Source organism: Ornithorhynchus anatinus, chromosome 4, assembly GCF_004115215.2.
Source record: "Ornithorhynchus anatinus isolate Pmale09 chromosome 4, mOrnAna1.pri.v4, whole genome shotgun sequence".
NCBI lineage: Eukaryota > Metazoa > Chordata > Mammalia > Monotremata > Ornithorhynchidae > Ornithorhynchus > Ornithorhynchus anatinus.
In genome coordinates, this window is record NC_041731.1 from 62,884,433 (window position 1) to 62,903,972 (window position 19,540).

Here is a 19,540-nt window from a genome sequence, read left to right on the forward strand (position 1 = left end):
CAGGTGGGACAACCTTGCATCTACCCCAGCATTTAGAACAGTGCTCCGCATGTAGTAAACACTTAACAATTACCACCATCATCATCATGTGGGAAAGGGTCTGGGTCCAACCTGATTTGCTTATATCCACCCCAGTGCCTAGTACAGTGCCTGGCACATAGTAAGCGCTTAACAAATATCACTATTATTAGTAGTAGTATCCAAATGCAGTTGTTGGGGGTGAATACTAAAGTGCTTGGGGAATTTGGACTTAAGCACATACATGATGCACAGGGGAGGGACAGGAGTGAGAAGATAAGAGGTTGGGGGAGCTTTTTAGAAGAGATGTAGCTCTAAGACTTTGATAATGGAGAGAGTGGAGGCATGTCATACCTGAAGCGGGACTCTAAGCTCGTGTGGGCATGGAATGTGTCTGTTTATTGTTATATTGTACTCTCCCAAGCTCTCCCAAGCGCTTAGTACAGCACCTTGCACACAGTAAGCATTCAATAAATACGACAATGAATGAATGAGGACATTCCAGGCAGGAGGGAGGACGTGGGCCTGGGGTCGACAACAAGAGAGATGAGATTGAGGCTGGGGTTTGAGAAGCGGTATGGGTTCTAATCCCAGCTCCGCCGCCTGCCTGCTGTTCGATCTTGGGTAATTCATTTCACTTCTCACGGCCTCGGTTAGCTCATCTGCAAAATGAGATTAGGACTTTGAGTCCCAAGTGGGACAGGATCTACGTCCAATCTGGTTAGCTTGTATCTACCCCAGCGCTTAGTACAATGCCTGGCATATACTGAGTGCTCAGCGAATACTATTAAAAAAAAGGAGCAAAGTGTGCAGGAAGATCAGTAGTGGGAAAGGAGCAAGGAATAGGAAGTGGAGAGAGAGAGCTGAGTGTGTTATGGCCAAGACAGAGAAGTTTCTGCTTGCAGAGATGGATGGGAAACTACTTCAGGTATATGAGGAGTAGGGAGATTTTCGTATGATTTTTAGAAAATGAGCCAGGCAGCAGAGTGAAGGGGGAGAGGCTGGAGGCAAGGAGGCCAGCAAGGAGGCTGATTAGGTAGTAGAGATGGGGTATAAGTGCTTGAGCCCCCACTACAACGGACTGGATGGAGAGGAAGGGGCTGATTCTGGAGATACTGTGAAGACAGAAATGACAGGATTCGGTTCTCTCCCAAATACTTAGTACAGTGCTCTGCACACAGTAGCGCTTGACAAATACCATCGACGATGACTGGCTGACTCACTATGTCGGTGGAAGGAGAGGGATGAGTCAAAGAGAGTGCCAAGGCTGTGAGACAGAGGAGATGGTGGTGTTGATAACAGTGATAGGTAAGTAGGAAGGAGGAAAGGTCTGATTGGGAAGATACGGAGTTTAGGCAACGCGCTGTAATCAATTTATGTTTGCCTGCCGGCCAGTATACTGTAAGCTCACTGAGGGCAGAAACCATATTTTTTCCCTTATTGTTTCGTACTGTGTGCAGAGCACTGTACTAAGTGCTTGGGAAAGTACAATACAACAATAAACAGAGACATTCCCTGCCCACAACGAGCTTACAGTCTAGATGGGGGCGGAGGGAAGACAGATAGTAATACGAATAAGAAAACTACAGATATGTACATAAGTGCTGTGGGGATATTTTTTCCCTTACTGAAGGCTCCCAAATGTCAGCAGGAATGGTGTTCTTGCCTCATTAGATCCTCAATAAATACCAAAGAAGGAAATCAAGTTCTTACAAAGCAACACAGGACTTTTCCAAAATGTAAAACTAGCAATAGGTTCATGGAGGGTTTGAATAAATTAAGGGACAAGAGATCCAGAATAGGAAACCAAAAGGAAAACTAAGGGATGTTATCCTAAACTGTAGAAGAGTTGTCAAGGGGAATAATATCACAGGGTTCATCTAAGATCATGCTGCTGTCACAGGCAAATACTGGATCTAAGATTGGTCTGATTAAGTAGAGCTATTTACTGATAATGACAAGAATCGTATTTTATTACTGTGTGCTAAACACTGCACTAAATTCTGAAGCACATATAAGATAATCAGTTAAGACATGGTCCCACAGTGTAAGGGGGCTGGAGGGGACTCACAATCTAAGGGGAAGAGAGAACAGATATTTCATCTCCTTTTTAAAGATGAGAAAACAGCCTCGGAGAAGTCAAGCTGACAGCAGATTAGCGGCAGGGGCGGAATAAGAACCCAGGTCCTCTGATTCCCAGGGCCATGCTCATTCCATTAGGCCATGCTGCTTCCTCATATATCTTGTAAGCTTGGGTAATTTACTGGAAATTTATCACACCCCTCTCTGATAACTTCAGCTATTTGCAAGGAGAAGGTGGTCACCTCTGGGCTCGAGTGGATTTTTAATCTCGTTCAAGTTTAAATGTGTTTAAAAATTAGGGCTAGCCCTTCTTTAATCTTCTTCAAGTATTCATGAAGCTGCTCTGGTTCAGAGACCTCACTAAAGAACAGGTCAGAGAGTTAATATGAACGTGTACCTCATAAACCTATGACTTTATAGCTCCTCTATCTACATCTAATTTACAAGATGTGCTTTCGTTGGAGGAGATTCCGCTGCCATAAAAATTCCATAATGCCAGCTGCTCTCCTTAAAAAGCTTGCATCGATAGTATTTATTGTGCACTTAGTGTACACAGAGCACTGTACAAAATGCTTGAGAGAGTACAATAGAATTGTAGACTAGTACAAAATTGTTTCGTTTTGTAGTCTGTCTCCCCCTTCTAGACAGTGAGCCCGATGCCCGATGCCGGGTAGAATTGTCTCTATTTGTTGCCAAATTGTACTTTCGAAGTGTGCTTAGTACAGTTCTCTGCACATAGTAAACGCTGAATAAATACAATTGAATGAATAGAACAGAGTTGGTAGACACATTCCCTGCCCACAACGGACTTACATGCTCACGGTGTTTTGCTAGGGGCTGAATGGATCCACTCAGATAGTCCCTGCCCTCAAGAAATGTATACTATATGGTCTTCATAATCCAACAATGACATGGACGGAGAAATAAATACGGATGCCGGGTAGGAATTGTCTCTATTTGTTGCCAAATTGTACTTTCGAAGTGCTTAGTTCAGTTCTCTGCATATAGTAAACGCTGAATAAATACAATTGAATGAATAGAACAGAGTTGGTAGACACATTCCCTGCCCACAACGGATTTATATGCTCATGGTGCTTTGCTAGGGGCTGAATGGATCCACTCAGATAGTCCCTGCCCTTGAGAAATGTATACTATATGGTCTTCATAATCCAACAATGACATGGATGGAGAAATAAATACGTACATTTAAAAAAGACACTATATGCAAGCCAATGGAAAAATCAATTAATTTTGGACCTCCTACTAAATAAACTGCTGCCCCAAAGCAAAATGTCCACATCCTGGGATGTGGAATGAGATGAAGATATCCTAAAAGCACAACAATGGGAGGGGAAAATAATGAACTGGGATGAACTGTGTATGTCCTTAGAAGACTCTGTGCCTGTTTTAATATGCCCTGTACACAGATATATCTTCTAGGGTAAAGACCTTTGAATGTTGTGAGGTATTGAAGCACGATGGCCTAGTGGATAGAGCACAGGCCTGAGAGTCAGAAGGTCATGGGTTCTAATCCCAGCTCCGCCACTTGTCTGCTGTGTGACCTTGGGCAAGTCGCTTAACTTCTCCATGCCTCAGGTCCCTCATCTGTAAAATGGGGATTAAGATTGTGAGCCCTATGTGGGACAGGAACTGTGTCCAACCCGATTATCTTCTATCTACCCCAGCACTTAGAACAATGCCTGGCACTTAGTAAGCAGTAACAAATACCATAATTATTATTATATCCTCTAGACCAGACAGTCTAGATCTCTTTAGACTAAGTTCGTTGTGTCTGTTTATTGTGTACTGTACTCTCCCAAGCACTTAGTACAATGTTCTGCACACAGTAAGTGCTCAATAAATACGATTGAATGAATGAATATTTTGAGACTGTGGAGGGAAAGAGTACCAGAAATTAAGCTGAGGAGGTGAATAGGGAGTTTGTTTTGAAGGAGGATAACTGGGTGCAGAAATGACCCCCCAAATGTACCTGGATGGGCAGAGAAAGGTGTCCCAAGAGATCATGCTGGAGAAGCAGCATGGCTTAGTGGAATTAGTCTGTGCGTCACAGGATCTGGATTCTAATCCCAACTCTGCCAATTGCTTACTATGTGGCCATGGGCAAATCACTTCACTTCTCTGTGCCTTGGTTTTTTCATCTGTAAAATGGGGACTGTTTTCCCTCTCTGCTAGACTCTGAGCCCCAGTACCCTCTCACCCTTTCTCGCCACCGACCTCTGGCCCACGTCCTGCCTCTGGCCTGGAACGCCTTCCCTCCTCAAATCCAACAGACAATTACTCTCTCCCCACCGCCCCCACCTCAAAGCCTTATTGAAGACACATCTCCTCCAAGAGGCCATCCCAAACTAGGCTCCACTTTTCCTTATCTCCCACTCCCTTCTGCTTCACCCTGACTTGCTCTCTTTGCTCTTCCCCTCTCCCAGCAGCACTTCACTTATGGATATATCTGTTATTTTATTTATTTTTATTAATGTCTGTCTCTGCCCCTCTAGACTACAAGCTCACTGTGCGCAGGGAATGCCACTGGTCATTGTTATATTATACTTTTCAAGCTCTTAGTACAGTGCTCTGCACAGAGTAAGCGCTCAATAAATACGACTGACTGTGGGACAGAGACTGTGCCCAACCTGATAAACTTCGATCTAACTCAGTGCTTAGAGCGGTGCTTGGCATATAGCACGTGCTTAACAAATACCATTAAAAAGAAGATGAAAGTTCAGTCTGTCACCAAATCTTGTCAGTTCTACCTTCATAACATCTCCTGAATCAGTCCTTTCCTCTCCATTCAAACTGCTATCACGCTAAGCCAAGCACTTTCATCCCACCTTTGCTACTGCACCCAATCACTCTAATCCAATCACTTATCCTACCCTGCCTCGATTACTCTATCAGAGTTCTTGCTGACTTCCATGCCTCCTGTGTCTCCCCACTCCAGTCAATACTTCACTCTGTTGCCCGGATCATTTTTCTCAGAAACGTTCAGGCCACGTCTCTCCACTCCTCAAGAACCTCCAGTGGTTGTCTGCATCAAACAGAATCTCCTCACCGTCGGAGCCAACCCCTTGCCCAGGTCTCTCCAGTGGCCTGGAACTCCCTCCCCTTCATAATAATAATGTTGGTATTTGTTAAGTGCTTACTATGTGCCGAGCACTGTTCTAAGCGCTGGGGGTGATACAGGGTAGTCAGGTTGTCCCACGTGAGGCTCACAGTTAATTCCCATTTTACAGATGAGGTAACTGAGGCACAGAGAAGTTAAGTGACTTGCCCACGGTCACACAGCTGCCAAGTGGCAGAGGTGGGATCTTCGTATCTGACAGACCACCATTCTCCCCAGCTCCAAAGCCCTCCTAAAATCATATTTCTTCCAAGAGCCTTCCCTAATTAAACCCTCCACTTTCCCTATTCGCCCTCCCTCCTGCGTTGTCTATGTATTTGGGTGTGGCCCATAAGCACTTTGATATCCAACCCACTCCTATCCCCCAGCATTATATACACATTCATCTGTAATTTATTTAAATGTCACTTCCCTCTAGTCTATAAGCTTCTCGTGGGCAGGGATTGTGTCTACCAACTCCACTGCATCCTGTTTTCCCCAAGTAGAGTACTCTGTACTTGGTAAGTGTTCAATAAATACCATTAACTAATTGTCCCTTTCTCCCTCGCCTTAATCTCTAAAATCATTTTGTACATACTTAATTCCGAAAAGAAGCAAGAAGGGCAGCACATAAGTAAATACACCGGTCTACCACAGTCATTACCTTGCTCCAAATGCATATTTAGGTCAGCTATAGTCAACCATGGCATTTCTACCAAGGGCTGCCAACAGTCAGATATTCAAGAATCTGGAGATAGGGCATTTCCAAGGAATAGGAAAGCTTCAATCAGGCAAGTTCATAAATACACCTTTTGAGGCAAGCTAACCAAGTGGGAAAATCTTTCGACAATTTTAGGGTATTTTAAAATGGAACTTCAATTTAAATTTTTAATAGCATATCTTGAAATTATATAAATGCATCCGAAAGCCTTTCTGTGTGATGCGCGATCTAATAAAAATGAATCTTAACAGTGACAGTGGTAAGCCTGTGTGGGCAGGAGGGGAAGACCAGAGAAAAACAGGGGAATTTCACACGCCGGGTGGGAAAGGAAATGAGAAGCTGCAAGATGGGGCCTGCAGAGCAAGCCCCCGGAGTCAAAGCTGGACCAGAGTGCTGGATCCCTATGCCTGAGAGTGGTCAAATGAGTAGAGATCCAGGGCTGGCAGCGGGCAAGAGGCCTGAGGTTGAGCCAATTCTTGGCATGAGAAAATGAAAGCCACAAGTGGCTAGGTCCCGAGCCAGATCAACAGCACACAGTATGTCTGGGGAAAAAGGCTGAGACCTGGTGATGGGCAGGAGGCCCAGAAAATGGAAGCTGAGGCCCGAGGAATGCAGGAAATTTCGGGGAAGGCCCATGAGAGCCAACTCAGATGTAGCAGGGCCTGTGGGAACTGGATCAAACATTAGAGTGCCTCAAGAGAACTGGTGGAGAGAGACCTGAGGGGTAAAAAAGGGGCTGAGGACAGACAAAAATATAGGAAGAGAAGAAAGAGGGAGACCAAACAAATCGGACAGGTAGGGTGGAAAAATGGAGCACACACACACAAGAATTCAGGTTCCCTGTAAATTCTTCACAGAGTTAAGCTAAAGTGACATCGGCAGTCTTTATTAACTGCACCTGCTTATAAATGTCCACAACTTTAATGGCCCCATCCAATATTCCGAGACAAGGCCATTTTGAATTGTGAGGCTGCTGTTAAAGAGAGTGGCATTAGAAACCGATAAGGCCGTTTATTATCTACAGCAACAAAATAGCTATGCTTTCAAATCATACCCTTTGTAGTTAAAAATGAATACATCTACAAGTGGACTCTCACGAATGGCTCAGTCAAGCACTTTTAAAGACCCAATTCCATCTACAGAAGAATGTATACCAAACAAGCCTAAATTCACAAAGGCGTCCACTGAGACTTTTTGAAATGCCACATCAACAAGGTTCTTGGGTAGAGAAACAGATAGATGACCTAAAACAGATAGCTACTGTAAGAAAAGTGGACAGATAATGGAAAAATCAGCAATTATCAATAAAATAATAATAATAACATTGGTATTTGTTAAGTGCTTACTATGTGCAGAGCACTGTTCTAAGTACTGGGGTAGATACAGGGTAATCAGGTTGTCCCACGTCAGGCTCACAGTTTTAATCCCCATTTTAGAGATGAGGTAACAGGCACAGAGAAGTTAAGTGACTTGCCCACAGTCACACAGCTGACAAGTGGCAGAGCCGGAATTCAAATCCATGACCTCTGACTCCCAAGCCCGGGCTCTTTCCACTGAGCCACGCTGCTTTCATATCTCTATAACTTGTGCACATCAGCAAGAATCAAACCAGGAGGGTTCCTGGAAGAAGTAAGATGCTAAAGTACAATAATGGTTAGAATTTAGTAAATTCTAATTTGTGTTAGAAAGTAATATTCCTTTTACATAAGTTTCAACTCTTGCCAATGTTCTCATTTCTACTCGTTTATATATGCCTGTTTAAAAATAGATATGTAAACATGTTACACACCAACTAAATTATAAACTTCCATTAGAAAAAAACAGATAAACTATCAAGAGTTAGGCTTCACAACAAACTCATTCGTTCATTCAATTGCATTTATTAAGTGCTTACTGTGTGCAGAGCACTGTACTAAGTGCTTGGAAAAGTATAATACAACAATAAAGAGATACACTCCTTGCCTTCAATAAGTTTATAGTCTGGGGAATGGGGGGGGAAGACAGACATGAATATAAATAAATGACAGATATGTACGTAAGTGTTGTGGAACTGAGAGCGGGGAAGAGCAAAAGGAATAAGTCAGGGTGATGCAGAATGGAGTGGGAGATGAGGAAAGGTGAGACTTAGTCTGGGAAGGCCTCTTGGAGGAGATTTGGCACCTAGTAAGCGCTTAATAAATACCACTATTATTAATAAGGCTTTGAAGGCAGGGAGAACAATTTTCTGTCTGGAAAAGCAGAGTGGCCTAATGGCTAATGGCTGTGAGCACAGGCCTCGCAGTCAAAGGACCTGGGTTCTAATCCCAGCTCCACCACTTGCATTCGTTAAGTCACTTAATTTCTCTTTGCCATCTGTAAAATGGGGATTAGACTGTGAGCCCCATGTGAGACAAGGACTGTGGCCCACCTGGTTAGCTTGCTGCACTTACAACAGTGCCTGGCACACAGTAAGCGCTCAATAAATACTATTGAATTGAATTAAATATCATTTTTTTTTTTTAAAAAAAAAAAGCAATGATGGACACCTTGGTGTACTCATCTAGAAATTCTCCACCACTTCTCCATCAAAATTCTTTCCCTAACAAAGCATCACACTTCTGGAGTACTAAAGATGTGGGAGCTCCTGTCTCTTGATAAAATTCAGACTGTGTCCACGTCCAGTTGATCTGCTCTAACTTACTCTAACTTACTCTAACCCTGCCTGTAAGGAAAGCCAATACTAACATTCCCACTGATACCCAAAGAAACCGATTTCACAAAGTTGTAAATGGCTTGATCAAGGTCAAAGAGCGAGTTAGCGTTACAGAAATAGAACCCAGATTTCTGCAATAAACAGTTTATTAGCCCAGGTTGGCTTTACCTGGATCCATATTATTTTAGAATGGAAATGCTCTACTATCTGTGATCTTTAGATGAAATATTAAAAAAAAAGATGGTAAAATAATATTTTGAAATTATTTATGGGAAGTGAAGGAGGATTTTTTTTTAATTGGGAGGCAGTATTATGGACTATATTCATTGAATCGTATTTATTTAATGCTTACTGTGCAGAGCACTATATTAAATGATCAGAAAAAAAATGTTGCTGTTAATCTCTGAGCAAATATTTGTAATAGAGAGATAGGGGGATCATATACAGAGGTGCACAAAATTCGCCACAGTTTAACAGTACCCGGCACATAGTAAGCGCTTAACAACTATCATTATCATTACAAATGGTATTTTCCTTTGTGTGCCTGAGTAGCTACAAAATCGAGAAGATCATATAAGTGCATAAATATTAGTATATATTGAAAACTGAGTTTAATTGTTTCAATTTAGCACCATACATTTCACTTCTATTATATGAGGAAAATCACATCCTTGGCCTGGACCAACTTTCAGCACTTCCAAGTTCTCTGAAATTTTTATCATCTAGTAAAATGTTCTCGAAATAAAATTTTTGGTAGCTATGTGTTTCAGTACTCTATCTCCCTCAACTCCCATGCTTAGTGTCTCCACTATCTATTTCTGACCTTTAACTCCCTCCTGATAACCTCATCAACTACTTTACTGACAAAATTGAAACCATCAGGCATGAAGCTCCCTCAAATCTCCTCTTTACCTCTCCCCAGGTTCCTCCCACCCTAACATCCACTTTCTCATCCTTCTCATCCAAATCCTAAGAGGAAATCTCCCACTTGCTCTCACAAATCTATCCCTGTACCTGTGCCTCTGAAACCTTTCATTCTCACCTTCTAAAGACACTTGTGCTACCTCTTCTCTCCCAAACGACCAACTTCAGCTACTCATTCTTGGGTGGTTCCTTCCCCTTTGCCTTCAGGCATGCCCCCCTTCTCCCTGATTCTGAAAACCCCTTTTCTGGATCCAACTGCACTATCCATCTCCCTCCACCCATAACCGGCTGGAGACACCCATTTACCTCAACCTTCTCTCCTCTGACCCCCTTCTTGACCCCCAACGTTCAACTTTCCGACCCTTTCACTGCACTGGGCCTGCTTCCTCTCCAAGGCCACCGATGACCTCCTCCTTGCCAAATGTGAAAGACTCTATCCTAATCATTTTTGACCTCTTTGTCTGCTCTGATTGACTTCTAACCATCCCACTTTATATCCCTAACTGCTATTTGACCACTTCTGTACCACCTCAGCATAGGATTTTATAAGCCATAAGATTTTTACACCTATCTTTCTATTTAATATTATATTCTTCTTTCTGTAATTTTAGTGTCTGTCTCCCGGCTAGATTGCAAGCTTCCTGAGGGCAGAGACCATTTCTTTGGGTGCCATTACACTCTCCCAGGTGCTTAGTACAATGCTCTGCATATAGCATGCAGTAAATACTACTGATGGACTGATTAGGCCAAGTGGTTCAAAGTCACATGAGCTTCCATCACCAGGTGCCCAGGGATTCTCAAGGGAGGCTATATGTCCTGAAAGCTACATTCTGGTGGCTACTCTCACAACCATAAGCCAAAATAATTAGAGGAAACTACTCTTACAATGCGTCCATTTCAGGGTCGCACCTGGAGAGTTTCCAGTACTCTACCAGTCTTGAGTATGGGAGGGAGAGTGAAGCAGAGGCCTGTCCATTCCATTCCTAGCTTAGGCAGCAGCTAGCGAGTGGAAGACACTCTGCTACAAGTCAAAACTCACCCGTGCTGGGCAGCAGCGGCACGGGAGAGAATAGAAGGCACAGACTCATGTTGACTGTGTGGAGGAGGCAATGGGAAACCACTTCCATAATTTTTCCAAGAAAACTCTACGGATCTACTACCAGAACGACTGCAGATGGAAGTGGGCCATTCTGGGAGAGATGTGTCCACGGCGAATCTATAGTTCGGAGACGACTCGACGACATAAGACAGACTCTTACAATGCAGAAGTGCTTCATTCTTGGGACACAGATGTCCTGCTACTGGTCCACAAAACTCCTCTACTTCAGATTCCCTTCAAGGTGCAATGCTGTTCTTCTAGGGCCAGACCACCAGTCAAAGCATTATTAAGACCAGCTCTCCTCCAAGAAGCCTTCTCCGATTAAGTCCTCTTTTCCCCTGGCTCGCTCTCCCTTTTACCTTGTCTGTGCATTTGCATCTCTGAACTCTGGACATTTGATAGTCACCCCATTCCCAAATCCACTACAGTTATAAATTTATCTTTAAATTATACATTATAAATTATTTATTTAATGTCAGTCTCCCCCTCTAGACCATACATTCATTATGGGCAAGGAACACGACCATTAATTCTGTTATAATGTACTCTTCTGTGCTTAGTACAGTGCTCTGCACTTAATAAGTGCTCAATACATACCACTCATTGACTTTTCTTTTTAATGGTATTTTTTAAGTGCTTACTAAGTGCCAGGCACTGTTCTAGAGCACTGGGGTAGATACAAGGTAATCAGGTTGTACACATTCCATGTCCCTCATGGGGCTCACAGTCTTAATCCCCATTTTACAGAGGAGGTAACTGAGGCACAGAAGTGAAATGACTTGCTTAAGGTTATACAGCAGAGAGGTGGAGGAGGCAGGATTAGAACTCAGGTCCTTATGGCACCCAGGCCCGTGTTCTACTCTCAGGCCCGTGTTCTATCTACATACTTCCTGGCTTGGGAAGGGTGGGGACACAGAGGTCGGAGAAGCAAAACTGACCCCACAGATCACTCTTTTTCAAAATGAAAAGTTCACCCAGTTGAGAACAGGAAAGCCCAAAATCAAGCAGGCCAAAAAGAAGTTTGAAAAGCCCCTTGCAGGAGGTGCCAGAGCTAATAATAAAAGGTTCCTCAAATGGAACAAAAGGCGGAAGCCAGCTAGGGATTCGGTTGGACCACTGGATTGCGGTGGAAAAGACACACACGGGGAAGAAGAGGAGACAGTCGAGAGGCTCGATGAATTTTTTCATTTGGTCTTTATAAAGGAAGACGCAAAGGAGGTTCCATCTTCAAACTGTTTCACCTAACAGGCAAATCAGACTGTACTAACCGGATATTCTGGACTAAACGAACCCAAGAGATGGAAGCAAATATCCACCACTGGATGATATCCACCCAAGAGTTTTGTTCCTTCTGTGTTGAAGGAACACAGAAGGGCAATTGCAGAACACCTGCTTCTGCTCCTCAGCAGTCTCTGAATAACAGTTTAGGGTGTGGCTGTGCTTCTCTTCTCTCCCTAAAATATTTTGGTGGCTCTAGGACCTTGGTCCTATCTCCCTAAACCCTTCCTCTTCCTTGCCTCTCTCCATCCCCTTCGGCCCCAGCCAATCACCAACTGGTCTAAGTCAGAGGTGTTGGAAACTAATCTCAAAGCAACCTCTACTCTATAGAGATTATGCAGTTGCATTAATTTCAAGCATAATTCTAATTTGAAAGAGTCCTGCTCCAACTGACTTCACTGAAACTCATGAACAGCAAAATCTGTATGGTTGGCTCCTGGCCAAAGAAAAGTGTGTTTAAGATATAAATGTTCCAAGACACCCAGGAAAAAATAGTACACTGTGGTAGAATTTATAATAGGATAGATCTCAAAATTGCCATGGGTCCTCAATATCAGAGAAGTTAACAATGAACTCTTTATCTATTTGATCCTTCTTTTACGTTGCCATTACCTACGGTCTGAAAATGGCCTATGTGTTTTATTTTCCCTCTAGAAACTACCATTCCCTCAAAGCGATATTTCATGGTCATCGTCAATGAACTATTTAAAAACGGGCTGAAATATCCTCAAAAGTGTATCTGCCTTTTTGTGCATGCTCTGTTCTAGTGCTCAACAAAGCAAATTAGATAGAGTTCCTGCTTTTTTAAGATATACATGTCCTAACTGTTCATGTATCTTTTCTACTTTTCAGAGAACATATACACCACCAGCAAAAGTTGAGATAAAAAAAATTGGCTCAGAAACTTCCTTATGGTCTGATAATGAGATGCTTATCCAGGCAGACCATGAGGGAAAATCTCTCTAATTTGGACAAGGTGGGGAGGAGGAAGGGCCATGAGGGAAGAGTGGTCTGAATTAGTAAAAAGACTATTCATAATAATAATAGTTATGGTATTTGTTAAGCCCTTACTATGGGCCAGCCACTCTACAAAGCGCTGGGGTGGATACAAGCAAATCGGGTTGAAAACAATCCCTGTCCTCCAAGGAGCTCACAGTCTGCAACCCCATTTTAGAGATGAGGTACCTGAGGCACAGAGAAATGAAGTGACTTTTCCAAGTTCCACTCAGCAGACAAGTAGAGGAGCTGGGATTAGAACTCACACCCTTCTGACTTCCAGGCCCGAGCTCTATCCATATTGAGTGCACGGTTTGTACAGAGCATTCTCAAGTAGGGAGAGAAGACATCTTCGGACAGAAAACTCTTAAAATCAGTGGCAGAGGATGGGAACGTTAAATGAGAGTGGATACAGACTGTGACCTCCTTGAAGGCAGGGGGTCATGTCCGCTAACTCTACTGTATTCTCCCAAGCATTGCTCTGCACAGAGTTAAGTGCTCATTTGATACTACTGATCGATCCACACAAAAGGTGAGAGGGGATGGAAGGAACTCTCTCTGTCGTTCCTATTCTCGTTTCATTCTCCATCTTACAGAATATTCTCTGTAAGGTGACCAGTTTCTACAAATTAGCACTTCAATCTACTTTAAAGTCTTTCCAGGGAATACTTGTTTTTCAAAGTTGCCAACTCCTCGCCTGTATCCTTCTGGAACTCCCACTCCCTTCCTATCTGACAGTCAAGTCCACCACTCTCCTCACCTGCAAAGCTCTCCTAACATCACACCTACTCTAAAACGCCTTCCCCAGCTAAACTCTAATCTCCCGTGTGCCCTCCCCTTTGCAGTGACTAGGCACTTGGGGCTGTGTCCCACTTAAGCACTTTGATAAATAATAATAAAGATGACATTTGTTAAGCGCTTACTATGTGCCACGCACCGTTCTAAGCATTAGGATAGATACGAGGTTATCGGGTTGCCCCACGTGGGGCTCACAGTCTTAATCCCCATTTTACAGATGAGGTAACAGACACAGAGAAGTGAAGTGACTTGCCCAAAGTCACACAGCTGACAAGTGGCGGAGGTGGGATTAGAATTCATGACCTCTGACTTCCAAGCTCGTGCTCTTTCCACTAAGCCATGCTGCTTCTCTATAGTGATAGTCACTCCAGTCCGACAAGCACTAATGAACATATCCCTCTAATATTCAGATTGTGAGCCCCTTGAGACACAGGGTTCGTGTCTAATTTCTACCTGTATGCTCTTTCCCAGCACTTAGTACAGTGCCCTGTACAGAGTAAGCACTTAATATTACTTCCACTACTATTACTTCCCCTATCTGTAATTTATTTTAATGTCTGCCTCCCCCTGTAGACTGTAAGCTCCTCGTAGGCAAAGGTAGCATCTATCAACTATAAGCAGCAGCTCAGTGGAAAGAGCCCGGGCTTGGAAGCCAGAGGTCATGGGTTCTAATCCTGGCTCTGCCACTTGTCAGCTGTGTGACTGTGGGCAAGTCACTTAACTTCTCTGTGCCTCAATTACCTCATCTGTAAAATGGGGATTAACTGTGAGCCACAGTCGGGACAATCTGATTACCCTGTATCTACCCCGCACTTAGAACAGTGCTCTGCACATAGTAAGTGCTTAATACTAACAAAAACCAACATTTACAGCGTCTATTGTAGTGTCCTTTCCCAAGCGCTTAGTACGGCACACATCACCCATAGTAAGTGCTCAACACCACTGACTGACTGAATGACCAATTTAACAATCATATGAAAACATCAGATCACAGAGACGAAGGAGATTTAAAGAACATAATTTTCCCATATTTCCCCAAATGCTTTCCTCTCAATGATCTAATTCACCCTCAATACTGCTGTGAGGCAGGGAAGATCAGATCAGATATTATCTCTATTGTGCAGATAATAACAATATTTATAATACATGAATAATGTATAATATATAAAATACAATATATAATAAATATAATTCAACCACAATTCATAATCCAAAAATAATATATATATAGAATGTGAATAATATATATTAAAATAATTTTTAAAGCACTTACTATGTGTCAAGCATTGTTCTAAGCCCTGGGATAGATATAAGCTAATCAGGTTGGACACAGTTCCTGTCCCCCACGTGGTTCACAGTCTTGATCCCCATTTTACAAATGGGTAACAGAGGCCCAGAGAAGTGAAGTGACTTGCCCGAGTCACACAACAGACAAGTCTGAGTCCCAGGCCAGTGTGCTCTATTCACTAGGCCAGGCTGCTGAGAACCCCGAGGCAAAACGAGGTGAAATGACTTTCCTAGAGAGACAATATCTGTGAGAATGACTGTGGGTCTTGCTTTTGTGGTACTCTTCCAAGTGCTTAGCACAGTGCTTTGCACTCAGTAGGTACTCAATAAATAACCGGTGACAAAACGAGGTGGAGTGAGGACTCAGGCTTCTGACTTCCAGCACTCTTTTCATTTAACCATGCTTGTGCTGCCTCTTGTTTAATTATGAGAAGCTAGGATTGAAAGTCATCTTAAATGAGAATCAGAGTGGCCTAAGGAAAGGCCACTGGCCTGGCAGTCAGAGGACTTGGGTTCTAATTCCAGCGCTACCAACCATCTGTTATGTCACCTTGGGTAAGTCACTTCACTTCTCAGTGCCTCGGTTACTTCGCATCTTGTAATCTCACCTCAGTGCTTCGAAAAGTGCCTGGCACAGAGTTTAAAGGTTTTAAAAACACCATTAAAAAAAGTGGGCAATAGGGTTTTTTAAATCTATTCTGCTGGGATTAGAGATATAGGAATATTTTTTTACAATTATATACACAGGCCAGAGTAAATAGAGCGTTCTGTAGAGCTTTCTGATTTCATTATTGTTTGGGCATCTCTGCCCTAGCTACCCATAGGTTGTTTTGGGTTGATCTGTTTATTGTTAGGTTTCACTTTTTTTCCCCCCCGAAGAAGAAAAGGGTGTAAAGGGCTTTACCAAAAAAACTGTGAGTCAGAGAAACCAAATCTGACCAAGATATTAAGACTTACTCAACTCTCCAGACTTGCACTAAGACACTGCCTCATGGTAGGTCAATGGCTCCTAATTTGGGGAAGATGATTAAAATTCTAAAGGCATAATTGTTTTAACCCATAAGATTAAAATTAGATCTTTGTGGTTTCCTCAAGGCCTCTGGCAAGATTCCAAAATATTTGGCCTTAAGCAGTAAGCTCGCTGAGGGTGTCTATTTACTCTACTGTACTCTCCTAAGCCCTTAGAACGACTGCCAAGGGATCTTTTTACTATAAGATGAAGGTGAAAGGGTCTACATTTCTGACTGTTGTATCTTTACTATAAGATGAAGCTGAAAAGGTCTACATTTCTGACTGTTGGATCTTTACTATAAGATGACGCTGAAAAGGTCTACATTTCTGACTGATGGATCTCTACTATAGGAGGAAGCTGAAAAGGTCTACATTTCTGACTGTTGGATCTTTACTATAAGATGACGCTGAAAAGGTCTACATTTCTGACTGATGGATCTCTACTATAGGAGGAAGCTGAAAGGGTCTACATTTCTGACTGTTGGATCTTTACTATAAAGATGACGCTGAAAAGGTCTACATTTCTGACTGTTGGATCTCTACTATAGGAGGAAGCTGAAAGGGTCTACATTTCTGACTGTTGGATCTTTACTATAAGATGACACTGAAAAGGTCTACATTTCTGACTGTTGGATCTCTACTATAGGAGGAAGCTGAAAGGGTCTACATTTCTGACTGTTGGATCTCTACTATACGAGGAAGCTGAAAGGGTCTACATTTCTGACTGTTGGATCTTTACTATAAAGATGATGCTGAAAAGGTCTACATTTCTGACTGTTGGATCTCTACTATAGGAGGAAGCTGAAAGGGTCTACATTTCTGACTGTTGGATCTTTACTATAAGATGACGCTGAAAAGGTCTACATTTCTGACTGTTGGATCTCTACTATAGGAGGAAGCTGAAAGGGTCTACATTTCTGACTGTTGGATCTCTACTATACGAGGAAGCTGAAAGGGTCTACATTTCTGACTGTTGGATCTTTACTATAAGATGAAGCTGAAAAGATCTACATTTCTGACTGTTGGATCCTTACTATAAGATGACGCTGAAAAGGTCTACATTTCTGACTGTTGGATCTCTACTATAGGAGGAAGCTGAAAGGGTCTACATTTCTGACTGTTGGATCTTTACTATAAAGATGATGCTGAAAGGGTCTGCATTTCTGACTGTTGGATCTCTACTATAGGAGGAAGCTGAAAGGGTCTACATTTCTGACTGTTGGATCTCTACTATACGAGGGAGCTGAAAGGGTCTACATTTCTGACTGTTAAAATGACTGAGGGGTCTCTGGCCAGCCTAAGAGAGAGAGAAACTCATGGGGGTCACGGCTACGATCTGCCAAAAAGGAGACAAGAAGGGAAGTTGGAATCTTGGCTCCGCTTCCGGACTCTAAAGGCTCCAGAGGGTGAAGTGGGCTATAACTTTGGCTCCCCGTCTTGTCGAGAAAGTTGTGGATGTGAAGCAAATGGTTATGCTCTCTGGCATCAATCCCTTGGGGAGGATGGGACAGCTCGTCCCCAGGGAGCTGCTATCTCTGCTAGCTCCCCATAACTTTACGACTGTCCATTTTCATTTCTGGTGCCCGGCAAAGGATAAAAAAACCTCTACCACGGCCCCCTCTGAGGCTCAGGTCCGAGCTACCGCCCGTCTTAACGCCGGATACCAGGAACCAGAGCAGATCTGTCTGAACTCTCTTTCAGGAGAAGGGGGGGCCCATGCACATGTTAGGGATAGGGTTAGGGATAGGGACTCTGTCGCCGCCGCCCCCGACGACCTCTCGCCCACATCCCACCTATGGCCTCCGACACCCTCCGTCCTCATATCCGTGAGATAATTGCTCTCCCCCACTTCAGAGCCTTATTGACGTCACATCTCCCCCAAGAAGGCTTCCCTGACTAAGCCCTCTTCTCCCACTCGCTTCTGCGTCGCTCTGAATCGCTCATTCATCCTCCCTCCCATCCCCCCGGCACACAGGTATAGATCTGTAATTTATCTAGTTATTTATTATTTTATATTCAGATCTGTCTCCCCCTCGAGACTGTGGGCTCGTTGTGGGCAGGAACGTGTCTGTTATATTGTACTCTTCCAAGCGCTTAATACGGCGCTTTGCACACGGTAAGTGCTCAATAAATACAACTGAATGGATGAAAGTGTCCAACTTGATTTGCTTATAGCCATCCCAACACTTAGTACGGTGCCTGGTGATAGTAAGAAGCAGTGTGGCTTTGGGGAAAGAGCCTGGGCTTGGGAGTCAGAGGTCATGAGTTCTAAACCCTGCTCTGCCACCTGTCTGCAGTGTGACCTTGGGCAAGTCACTTCACTGTGCCTCAGTTGTAAAATCGGGATTGAGACCGTGAGCCCCACGTGGGACAACCTGATTACCTTGTATCTACCCCAGCATTTAGAACGGTGCTTGGCACGGAGTAAGCGCTTAACAAATACCAGCATCATTACTTAAATGTCACAGTTATTATGAACACTCAGTATTCTTAGTCGTTGGAGAAATATGAATGCTGTCCTTGCGGGCGCTGAGAATTTTCTCCTGATGAGGAATGCATCATGCACGTATGAGGCCGGGATTATATCGTGGCGGCCGTATGCCCGCCCCTACATCACATCCCTACGCGCACTCAAACAGGGACTCTACGAGTCACCGGCTCCGGCCCAAGTCCAGATGGCAAGGCTTTGGTATTTTGTTTTAAACTGACTGGCACGAGGCTGTGCAGACAAACTGCCTCCACTCTACCCCAACTGGAGGTCGGTGGGAAGGTAAAGACATTTAGATCTTATTTGTAATTTCAGGGAGTCAAAATTAAGGTTTCGTTCTGACAGCCCCCATGCGAGAAATCACATGGTACTCTCCAGATGACAGAACACTGAATTGAATGTACTATTTCAGCCGTATCGTCACGCCAATCCCTCCTTTCAGTTTCCCCGCGTGTATGTCGGAGGCCACTGGACACTTAAGAGTCTCATCCAGGCTGCTTCCTATTTTTATGATGATTGATAGTGGGCGATGTGGCTAGGAGAATAACAGTTTTCCAATAAAGGAGAACGGCATTTAATGCACAGGAGCAAGCCAAATACAGAGCCAATCAATGGTATTTATTGAGTGCTTTACTGCAGAGTACTTAGCAGTTGGGAAGAGTACATTACAACAGAGTTGACAGACATCATCCCTGCCCAGGAGGAGCTTACAGTCTAGAGGGAGGGACAGGCACTGAAATAGGGAAAATGGCAGGGTGTAAGGATAAAGACAAAAGTGCCATTGGGCTGAAGGTGGAGTGACTGTTAGGTACCTAAAAGGAACAGATCCAAATGCACAGGTGACGCAGAAGGGAGAGCGTCAGCATCACACTGACAAACTAGACTTCCTGAAGTCCAGCTCATGAAAATAGGTCACAGATCCTCCTTTTTCTGGAGGGGGCTTTCTACACCTGAACTAAGGCTCATAGCCATAGGCTTTACAAAACAACAACTGCTTGTCTCAAGCCTTCCAAATGTAGCCAGAGGCGGTA

The 19,540-nt window shown here is 43.6% G+C and overlaps 1 protein-coding gene and 1 non-coding gene across 2 annotated transcripts in view; one reads left to right on the forward strand and one right to left on the reverse strand.

The window, feature by feature from the left end:
• Positions 1 to 19,540, reverse strand: part of RNF19A (ring finger protein 19A, RBR E3 ubiquitin protein ligase) — a 96,871-nt gene that overhangs the window by 68,011 nt on the left and 9,320 nt on the right. The window lies entirely within an intron of this gene.
• Positions 10,444 to 10,581, forward strand: LOC114811551. The gene has a single exon (XR_003759247.1). It is a non-coding gene; the product is annotated as a small nucleolar RNA SNORA7 (small nucleolar RNA).